Genomic DNA, 11,462 nt, shown 5'->3' with positions numbered 1-11,462 from the left:
GGTATTTTGATCTTAATTGAAGGTACATTTCTCATATATTTTTTATATCTTCTTTGATATAATTGTATAGTAGAGCATTTATCGCCAATTATTATTGATTTTCTTTTTCTCTTGAGATTGGTGTTTTATTGGGAATAAGCTGTTTTCCCAGTAAAGTTATTTCCTTCTTTGAATGTTATGGTTACTTTTCTAATCATTTTAAGTAGTTTTTTTTTTTTTTATCGTAAAAAAGAACGTAAAAGATGATATTAGTACACAACTATCACCATAGTGCCATAGTTTCTATCTGTCTTATTATTTCCTTTCCTCTTGGGGCTATTTTCACTTTTGGAGCTCTTGGGCTTATAGCATTCGGCATTTCCATCTAGGGTTGTAGGTTGGTTATTAATGATAGAAATGAAAAAGTAAATAAAGGCCTTTGGACTCACTTTAATAATAATGATATTAACAAAATCAACTCATTCTCTTACCTTGCACATAACTAATATTCCATCTTGCTTCAATATCCGGTCAACAGAAGGTTTTCGAGAAAGAAATAGACAATAATCTTTCATTTTACATTTGCATGACTTACAGTGTAACAGTCATAAGTAGAAAATGTTTGGAAATTGCATTTATCATCTGCCCTCAGGCACTTTGTCTAATTGTTTTGAGAAATATTTATTTTTAAACCCAAAAATGCAAGATATAAAATCAAAACATTATTGTGAAATAGTTAGAATTAACTAAGACAGGATTGATATTGATAATAAGAACACTAAAATAAGAATAATGAAGATTGAGAGTAATTTTCCAAAGAAGACAAAGAAAAAATGAAAAATATATGTTGAGAGTAGAGGCATCTTCATATGAACAACAGGACATGATAGGGTGAAAACAAGAGAATTGAGGAACCGGAGAAAAGGTTAATAAAAAGAACAGATTACTGCCGGAAATAGGTTGATATGATGATAAACTTAGAGTGAGGTTGTAGAGAGAGGGATAGAAGCGATAGGCTGGGAATTTATTTGACACAACCTAAGTTTTCCCTTAATGAGTGGAGATAAATTTACGGGGTGAAAGTGTTTGTGTACCGCCATGATCAGCAAAGCTGTACTAGTCAAGGCCACCCATAGTAGGTTGGTTTGCCGTGAGCTATCAGACTGAAGTCTCCCACCATCACAAATCTGCAGTGGTCAGCGTGGTGATGAACACTGGCCAAACTCCAGACATGAAATAGGGCATTTCTGATGCATTTGTCCTACAGTGGGCTTAAATAGCTGCATTTTTTGTTGGGTTTTCCCTCTGTTGCATATGGTTGCTGAATGGTCTCCCAAGCACAAATACGACCCAAATTTATAGATACAATCATATATCCAATTCCTATCAAAAGCATGATGATTGTCAAGAGCAAATAACAGAAGAAATTAGTAATGAGACAAGAAAGAAATAAAAAAAAACAAAAAAACTTGGCAAATTTTATGGCAAGAAATTTAAAAAATATGATTTGTAACATTTCGCAAGATTCTCATATCTTCAGATATTTTGTTTTTGAATGGATTTTGACCTTGCCTGGGAAAAATTATGATAACTCTCTCTATATATTGTGAAATGCTTCTAATTCAATTGAGAAAATTTTCATTAAATTCCAAAATGATTTTGAGTGTTGGATTTGGTACAGAATAATCTTTACAGATCCATTCTCGCAGTTTATCGACACTAGCGGATTATTATTAGGCATTTTCACTATATAATAAGCAACTGGTCTGGATATATATATACATACATATATATATATATATATATATATATATATATATATATATATATATATATATATTTATATATGTATATATATACTGTGTATATATATGTATATATATATATATATATATATATATATATATATATATATATATATATATATATATATATATATATATATATATATATATATATATATATATTTTATATATATATATATATATATATATATATATATATATATATATATATTTTATATATATATAAAATAATATATAGTATATAATATATATATAAATATATATATATATATATATATATATATATATATATATATATATATACAATATATACTGTACATACATATACACATACACATGCACACACACACACACATATATATATATATATATATAGTCTTTTCTATCACACTCAGGGGTATTGTCAGACCTATGACTGCGCGGTCTCTTCCCGTACCTCGGGTCGGGATGATATGAAGTAGTCATACCCTAGTGTGAGGGGTAGGGGTAACCTCAGAGGTACACTCGGAAAACAGTTTCCCATAAATCGCCGAAACTGCAGAATTGTATTTAAGGAAGGGGGAGGGGGTGGGAAGGGTTGAAACCGTTGTGTGCGTGTTCGTGCATAACTGTATAGATATTAATTCGTCTTTTATGACGGCTTGGGTATATTAGACCTTAAATAAAAAAAGAAGAATCATAGCCAATAGATCTTCAAACCGGAATTGCAATTGAAAAATATGTAGCAAATACCAAACCTTCATCACTCTAAGTTCGATTCGATAGATTAAAGGAAAAGGAAAATACTCAGGACTGAAAACCGGGAAAAATTTTGGCGAAAACTTAACCCTTGAATCGGACAGGGTTTTGCATTTGGAAATTGTAGCCTGACAGACTGCTCGGTACATATATTCAGTATATTTAACGGATAACGAATTGCTAAACTGGAAATTTTTCATTTTGTTCTTATTTTTTTATTAGTATTTATTTAGGACCCCCCACCCTCTCTCTCTCTCTCTCTCTCTCTCTCTCTCTCTCTCTCTCTCTCTCTCTCTCTCTCTCTCTCTCTCTCTCTCTCAGACACACAATGGCAAAATGATTAATATACCTCTCAAATAAAAGTCGAACTTTCTTCACATTTATTGGTGGGGGGGGAAGGAAATTACAGTTTATTGGCCAGTCGTTATTGGATTAACATTAAGTAATTTAAGTTTTAAAGTAAACCTTTCTAGTGAGAAAAATTTAAAGTAAAAATGCAACAGCTTTAACGACCTTCTTGATGCAAGTATTGTGAGTACTGATTCATAATAGAAAACATATCAGTTTTACAATACATATCGTAGATAATAACAGGAAATATTGTAATCTTTGCCTTCTCTGATAACTTTCTCCGTGTAAAAGTTTGATTCTACATTTATTCATATAGTTGAAACCTACTGAAAATATTAGGATTTTTCACTTGCTATCCGAAATATTCATTTCTTCAAGAAGGTAGTATTGAAGGGTAATTGTATATAAAATTATCATAATTATGATAATGTGGATTATCATGAATATTTTTGATGCGAGTTGCCCAGTGAAGATAAGTATCATAGCGGAGAAAGTTTTTCCTTAAGTTTGTGCTTTAATCATAAATTAATCCAGTATTCTTGCAAAGCACTGTGTGATTTCATTGCATCTTCAAACAAGTTTTTCTTTGTTTCAACTGATGAAATTTTCCTTTTTATACTTTGTCTCGGAGAAATTAATCTCTTTAAGAAAGAGATTGAAGTGATGGACTGGAATAATATCTATGTGACTTCAGTAAACAATACAAGGGTCTGATTTACCAATGTTTACATTTCTTTTAGCTGATCAATTACTAAGAATTTTCAAGGTAAAGTTGAGTGGCTTAGTATTTATTATAAATGAACTAAATAAAATCCTTTTGAATAATATAACCCACAAAAGATTTCCAAATCGGGGATTAAATTTTTATGTTTATATTGTACAAAACTACATTCAAAGTAAATCTTACTATTTAGATTATAATTAGTATTAATTTTCATTTAAATACTTGAACCAGTTCAATACTAAAATGCAAATGTGAACCTGCTCAAATATTCATAGAAATAATGGTTGTGGAATGGGTATGCAAATGATGCGTCAGCAGAATGCATTAGGACATCGGAACACAAAGCAGAGAATGTCGGTCATCTCCCCAAGGGTTTAAGGGGCGATCCATCTCGCGTCTTCCCTGGGGAATCTCGATTCGGTCTTTCTGAAAGTCTTCTTACGACTTTTAAAATGAACAACATTATTTTTCTTATGGTATCGATTTAGTTTACTTTTATTATCGAACTATCATCATCATCATCATCCATTACTGGTACACTGTAGAACAAAGGCCTCAGACATGTCCTTCCTTTCGCGTCTGTTTATTGTCTTTCTATGCTGTCCGTTAAACTGAATATTATTATTTACTTTTATTATTGACCCTCTCTGAGTGGGGATACCTTGAGGTAGTGGCATATATCCATGATCAACAAAGCTGTACTATGTAGTAGGTAGTTGTTTTGCCGTGGCACCAGTCACCCGTTGGATACTACGGTAGAGGGTTACTGTGTCTTTTGACCGGCCAGACAGTAGGACATTTGATCCTTCTCTGGTTACGGTTCATTTTCCCCGTGCCTACACACAGCGAATGGGTGGCCTATTCTTTACTTATTCTCCTCTGTCCTCATACGCCTGACAACTTTGAGATTACCAATCAATTCTTCTAGGAGAAGGACACTCCAACATAAAACCGTTGTTCTCTAGTCTTGGGTAATACCATGGCCTCTGTACCATGGTCTTCCACTGTCTTGGGCTAGAGTTCTCTTGCTTGAAGGTACACTCGGGCACACTATTCTATCTGAATTCTCCTCCACTTGTTTTGTTCAAGTTTTTATAGTTTATATTTGAAATATTCATTTTAATATTGTTACTGTTCTTAAAATATTTAATTTTCCCTGTTTCCTTTCCTCGTTGGGCTATTTACCCTGTTGGAGCCCCTTGGACTCATAGCATCCTGCTTTTCCAACTAGGGTTGTAGCTTTAGCAAGTAATAATAATGATATTAATAATAATAACAGTCAGGCCCACCCATACTAGGTTGGTGTATTATGAGCGATCAGACGAAAATCTCCCACCATCACCAGTCCGCACTGGCCAGCGTGGTGATGAAAACTGGCCAAACCCCAGACCTGAATTGACATATCTAAGGCTTTTGTAAAGCAGTGGACTAGAAACAGCTGCATTTGTTGTTTATTATTGAACTATACATTAAACTGAAAGTTATTACGTTGTGTTATGAATGACGTTGAATTGACCAAAACCTGCAATGGAACATTCCAGTAGTTCAACATCATAAAAGATAATCACAGCACAAATTCTAACCTTTTGATTTCCCAATTTATTTTTGGGTACGACTGTCACTGCAAGTGCTTTAAACCCGTAAAGGGAAAAGAAGAAAGAATTGATTTAATTTCCTACTCATATTTCTGTTGGATGTCAGTCAGGACACCGGGATATTAGTAGTGACATTTTACTGGATATGATAAATGTAACCGTTAAAGGTATAAAGGTTTAAAGGTTGCTCACGAATGGCAGAGGCAAGGGACTGACATTTCCCTATCAAGCAGGACAATGCCCTAGAGACTGATCATATACAGTATTATATGTTCAGCGCCCAAGCCCCCTCTCCACCCAAGCTAGAACCAGGGAGGGCCAGGTAATGGCTGCTGATGACTCAGTAAATAGACCTATAGGCTCCCCCAAACCCTAGCTCACAAGGATGGTAAAGTTGCAGACACTAAATGAACTAACAAGTTTGAGCGGGACTTGAACCCCCGTCTGGCAAACACCAAGCAGAGACGTTACCAATCAGCCCAATTTCGTTGGATCACTTGTTCCTAATTCAAGATAAGAAGCATTTCTAATAAATTATTCTTCACTTTAAGAACTAATCAAGATGTCTGTGAATTCCTGTAATGCCTCAACATTCTTCCGGCAACATCCTGGAATGAGATTGAATTCCCCTGGAAGTGATTAACTCAGAATTCTGGTTTCTTTTGTTACCAGGAATTTTCTGAAAATTCGAAAATGAAAAGATGAAGGAAATTTGTGCTCATCTCAAAGCAGCCTGGCGTCAGTGTCCCCAGTAGTCACGGTTGGAAGAATGGGGCGGTTGAAGCGTAAAGCTTAATTTCAGATTTGGTTCTGTGTCTGCTGGAATTCATCTTAATCAGAAAGCAACTTGGTTCTGGAATCTGTACTGGAAAGATAAGCTTATTGCGTGTCTGCCTTATCCAAAAACTGCTTCGCTACAGTGCTTGTCTTTATGTTGGAATAATCTGAAAAAGGTCAAAACATCGGATCTTTTTGAGTAAGAGAATAAGGAAGGCTGACTACTTCTGAATGAGTTGGTCAGACATGATTAGGAGAACGAGGATGTTGTAAGCTTTTTTTGCATAAGGGTTGAATAATTAATTCAGAAATTGCACTGGAGTAGTTGGATTGCTTCTGCTACAAATTTGTTTTTATTGAGTAATCTCTCTTTAGTAATGCCTTTATGTTACTGGAGTCACCATGATTACATGTTTGAATGGTAATCCCGACATAAATTTGATATGAAGGACTATAAGAATGATGCACGGGAGCTCTTTCAATTTGAATGATTTTAACCAAAAGGTTTTATGTATAGATATTACTCACACAAGTGTTTGTCTATGTTTACATTTTATAGAAAAAGGCCTTGAGTTCTCATGCCAGTTTTATTACTCTGTCATTATTAGCAATACTGAAGCCGAAAGTAAAAGTTTAGAAACTGCAAATTTTTCGCAAAGTAAAATACCCCTAAAGGTTAAAATATCTATGAAAAGAGATTTTACAAACGGCAGGTCGCAGCCTCTGATATGATGATAGATATACTGAAATTCATTCCTGGGTAACTTCAGTCAGTGTACTTGAGAAAGCGATCCGTGGTGAAAGAAGCCGTCTCGCTATCGAATAAGACAAATGAAGTTGACTTTATTTGCCCCATATGCTGTCATTGTTGCACACAGAGATATGAATGGCCATTGTATGTTTTAATATAAAGATCTTTGGACGTACGGTTTTGTTTTGTTTTGTTTATTACTCTTCGGCACAGATGTTTTGACTTGATAGATGGTCGTCAACACTGAAAATTTACAAAGAAAATGTTAATTTTGCTTGCGTTCGGCCTTAAGAACCCCCTTTTTTATTCAATGAAAAAGGTGTTTGAAACTAATCTTAATGGATAGAAAAGATTTTGATAACAATATCTTTTTAGGAATAGAATAATATAAATTTATCTGATTCCCATTAGAATATATGTAAACATTTAAGTATAAATTTTACGCTAAAATGATTGTAATGGATAGAAATTGTTTTGATTTGAGCTTTCTTTGATTAGAAAATTTTATTACTTTTATATAGTTTACATGACATGTGACTTTTGCAGAGAAATAGATAGATAGATGTATTTATTTACACTAGATATAGTTTTCATAATTACTGCACAAAGACTTTTCCCTGTTACAATGTTTATAGAGTGAATTCAGGTTTTTTATTTACTTGAGAAATGCAACGGATATCTTTCCTAAGATATTTATATCTTAGATATACTTTATTATGATCTACATTTAATCAGATGGTCCTACCAGTATTAACTTAGGCATCAAATACTTGGAGCCTTAGTAAAGCCTTAGAACATAAGCTAGTTACAACTCCTAGAACTATGGAAAGAATAATGATGTTAATGACACTAAGAGAAAGAAAAAGAGCATCATGCATACGCGAGCAAAGTAAAGTAGAGGATATTGTAATAACACGTTAAGATAAAAAAAGAAATGGACATGGGCAGAACATATAATGTAAATGTCATATAATAGATGGCCATTGAAAATAACAGAATGGGTCCCTAAAGATTGCAAACGAAGCAGGGAAAGGAGGGGAAGATGACATATTGACGAACTAAGAAGATTTGCTGGTATAGAATGACATAGAAAGACCATAAGTAGATGCGAATGGAAGGACATGTCTAAGCTCTCCGTCCTGCAGTGAACTAGTTACGACTGTTGATGATGATATGTTTCCACGCAGGACTCCCTAGCAATATGAAGATGTACACAGACTTTTCCTATTTCCCAGATCATCCCCTCCTAGTTTGGACTACCCCTCCCAGTACATGCCACCCGGTAATACTACCCGACGACCTCCTTTCGTAGGAACGCTGCATTGCATGAAGGATCGATGCAGGTAGGAAGTCTGCATCTTTCCCCCAGACCGAATCCTGCAATGCAGGAAACTTGCTCATCCCACCGTTCCGGTCTCTTGCATACGCGAGGGGGAAATTGCATCATAACTTTCTGTCCTTCAGATTTTGAAGTTGGGAAAAGCCATCTGCAAAATATGTAGTAATACTACAACGGGTTTCTTCGGCGAAATATGTAATAAACTAAAACGTGTCTCTTCAGCAAATATTTTTTGTAAGCTACTGCGTATTTCTTCGGCAAAATTTGTAGTAAACGATAGCGTGTTTCGTTGGAAAAATATATAGTAAACTACAATTCGTTTTTTTTTTTTTTCGCAAAATGTATTAAACTAAAACGCGTTTCTTCGGTAACATATGTATTAAGCTACGTGTTTGTTTGACAAAGTATGTAGTAAAATACCAGGTGTTTCTTCCACAAATTATGTAGTAAACTACAACGGCTTTGTTCGACAAACTATGTAGTAAACTACAGCATTTTTCGTCGGGCAAATATGTAGTAAACTACAGCATTTTTCGTCGGGCAAATATGTAGTAAACTACAGCATGTATCTTCGATAAAATCTGTAGTAAACGACGTGTTTGTTTGACAAAGTATGTAGTAAACTCCAGTGCGTTTCTTCTTCAAAATATGTAGTAAACTACAACGGGTTTGTTCGACAAAATATAAAGTAAATTGCAATTTGTTTTTTCGGCAAAATATGTAGTAAACTACAGCATGTTTCTTCGGCAACATAGCAAAATCATTTTCATTTGCTAAATGTCAGGTTTAACGTTGATTTACTTCGAAACCATTTTTTTTTTTTTTTTTTTTTTTTTTTTTTTTTTTTTTTTCGAAAAAAATTACCACATACAAAAAGTTAGTCTTTCCTTTAAGGATTCAGAATATGTATAATAGGATATAGTTTGGACAAATCTTAAGAGATGTAGCTATGAAATTCTCGTTATAGTTATATTTTGAGAACTGGATCATTAAAGGAATTACAAATAATTTTGAAATGTCTGCACTGGTCATGATCTGTATTAATGAAATGTCTAAAACTACTCTCTGGGTACATGCACCACACATTATATATGAAGCATATGTACAGTATATATATATATATATATATATATATATATATATATATATATATATATATATATATATATATATATACATATATACATATTATATATATAGATACACACACACATATATATATATATATATATATATATATATATATATATATATATATATATATATATATATATATATATATATATATATATATATATATATATATATATATATATTCTTACTTCCTCCTGCTTCTATCTGTTAATAAACTTGGAATTAAAGCAACAAAAACATACTGTATTTGCAAGTCAAAATATTTTATTCAATAAAATTTGATGCAGCTTGAATAATTGTAGAAGGCCTAACTATCAATATGAATAGATAAGAGTTTAAAGATAATAGATAATAGATGTTATACTTAGCTGCTTTAGAAAAAAAAAAGATAGGATTGTACTTAATTAATTGATGCTTGATTTTTCAAAGCAAATTTACATTACATATACGAAAGTATTCTATGGGTGGATTCGAAAATACATTATGTAGAAGGTATATATATTTTGCAGTTATTGTTTATATCCTATCATCATCATAATTATCATCAAATTAATATCATTCATTGAGGTAAATGGTATGTTAAAGTCATGAAATATTATAGAACTTGAACCTTGACTATAACTTATTTACAACATAATCCCTCTTTTAAGGGTAGCACTTCTCATAGATGGAAAATAAACTATCTGTAAAAAGTTTAGTCGATTCTAGTACTTCGATGACGGCCTGTTTGTTTAAGTTATCAATTGTGAAACTTCCGTTTGGACGCTAAGGTAGATAAACACTAGGCACAGTAACATACATCATATATATATATATATATATATATATATATAAATATATATATATATATATATATATATATATATATATATATATATATATATATATATATACATGTATTTATATATATACATATATATATATATATATATATATATATATATATATATATATATATATATATATATATGTGTGTATACATATATATATTATATATTATATATATATATATATATATATATATATATATATATATATATATATATATATATATATATATATGTATTTATATATATATGTATGTATTTATATATATATATGTATGTATTTATATATACATATATATATATATATATATATATATATATATATATATATATATATATATATATATATATATATATATATATATATATATATATATATATATTTATTACCCTTTTCCTCTAAGGGAAAGGTTCTAAAGGTCGTTAATATTTCGTTTATCGACTTACTTTCTGTTATGAATGTTTACTCAATATCCCAAAGCTTTAAAAAATGTAATATTTTCCCGATCTGAGACTCATCATCAAAATTGGAATAATTTCTTTTGAATTTTCTTTTGCGTCCAGTGAACACTTCATCTTCCAAAAAGTGAACACTTCATCTTCCAAAAAGTGAACACTTCATCTTCCAAAAAGTTAAAGAAACATAAGATGGACGGTGTACCGATGGTGAGATGGATGAACCAAGTTTATTGTTATATTTTTCCTTCACGTCCATTAGTAAAGGAGATGAATGAAGAGGGTGTTACCCGAGTTATGGTCTAACTGTCTAAAGGTTTCCTCTTCTTTCTTCTTAAACTTCATGCAGTTACTGCTTCAACAACAGATGGAAAGATGTTTTTCCAAAGTAGGTTCTTACTCGCGACCGTATCATCTGAAGAGTCCCTATCAACGTGCCTTGTTTATTTATTTTGCACATCTCACGAGTTGAGGAATTCGGTCCAATTAAAACCCCATAATTTCTAGTGTAATCGAGCAAATTAATATACCATTAGATATGTTCTTATATTATTATTATTATTATTATTATTATTATTATTATTATTATTATAGTAATTATTGTTTTTATTATTGTTGGTGTTGTTGTTGTTGTTGTCATTATTGTTATTATTGTCATTATTACTAGCTAAGCTAAAACTCGAGTTGGAAAACCATGAAGCTATAACCCCAAGGGCTCCAACATGGAAAAATAGCCCAGCGAAGAAAAGAAATAAGAAAATGAATAAACTGTAAGAGAAGTAATGAACAATTGAAATAAAATATATTAAGAACAGTAAAAAAATCAAAATAGCTCTTTCATATATAAATCATAAAAAGAGATTTATGTCAGAAAAGGGTATCAAAGAAAGTTAAGGTGTTAGCCATGAATGATATAATATTCATATTTGCTTATAGCTTTTTTCAAATCTTCAGTTTTAACGCAAAACCGAATATTTTGGCACAAA

Source organism: Palaemon carinicauda, chromosome 28, assembly GCF_036898095.1.
Source record: "Palaemon carinicauda isolate YSFRI2023 chromosome 28, ASM3689809v2, whole genome shotgun sequence".
NCBI lineage: Eukaryota > Metazoa > Arthropoda > Malacostraca > Decapoda > Palaemonidae > Palaemon > Palaemon carinicauda.
This window is presented reverse-complemented; position numbering follows the sequence as displayed.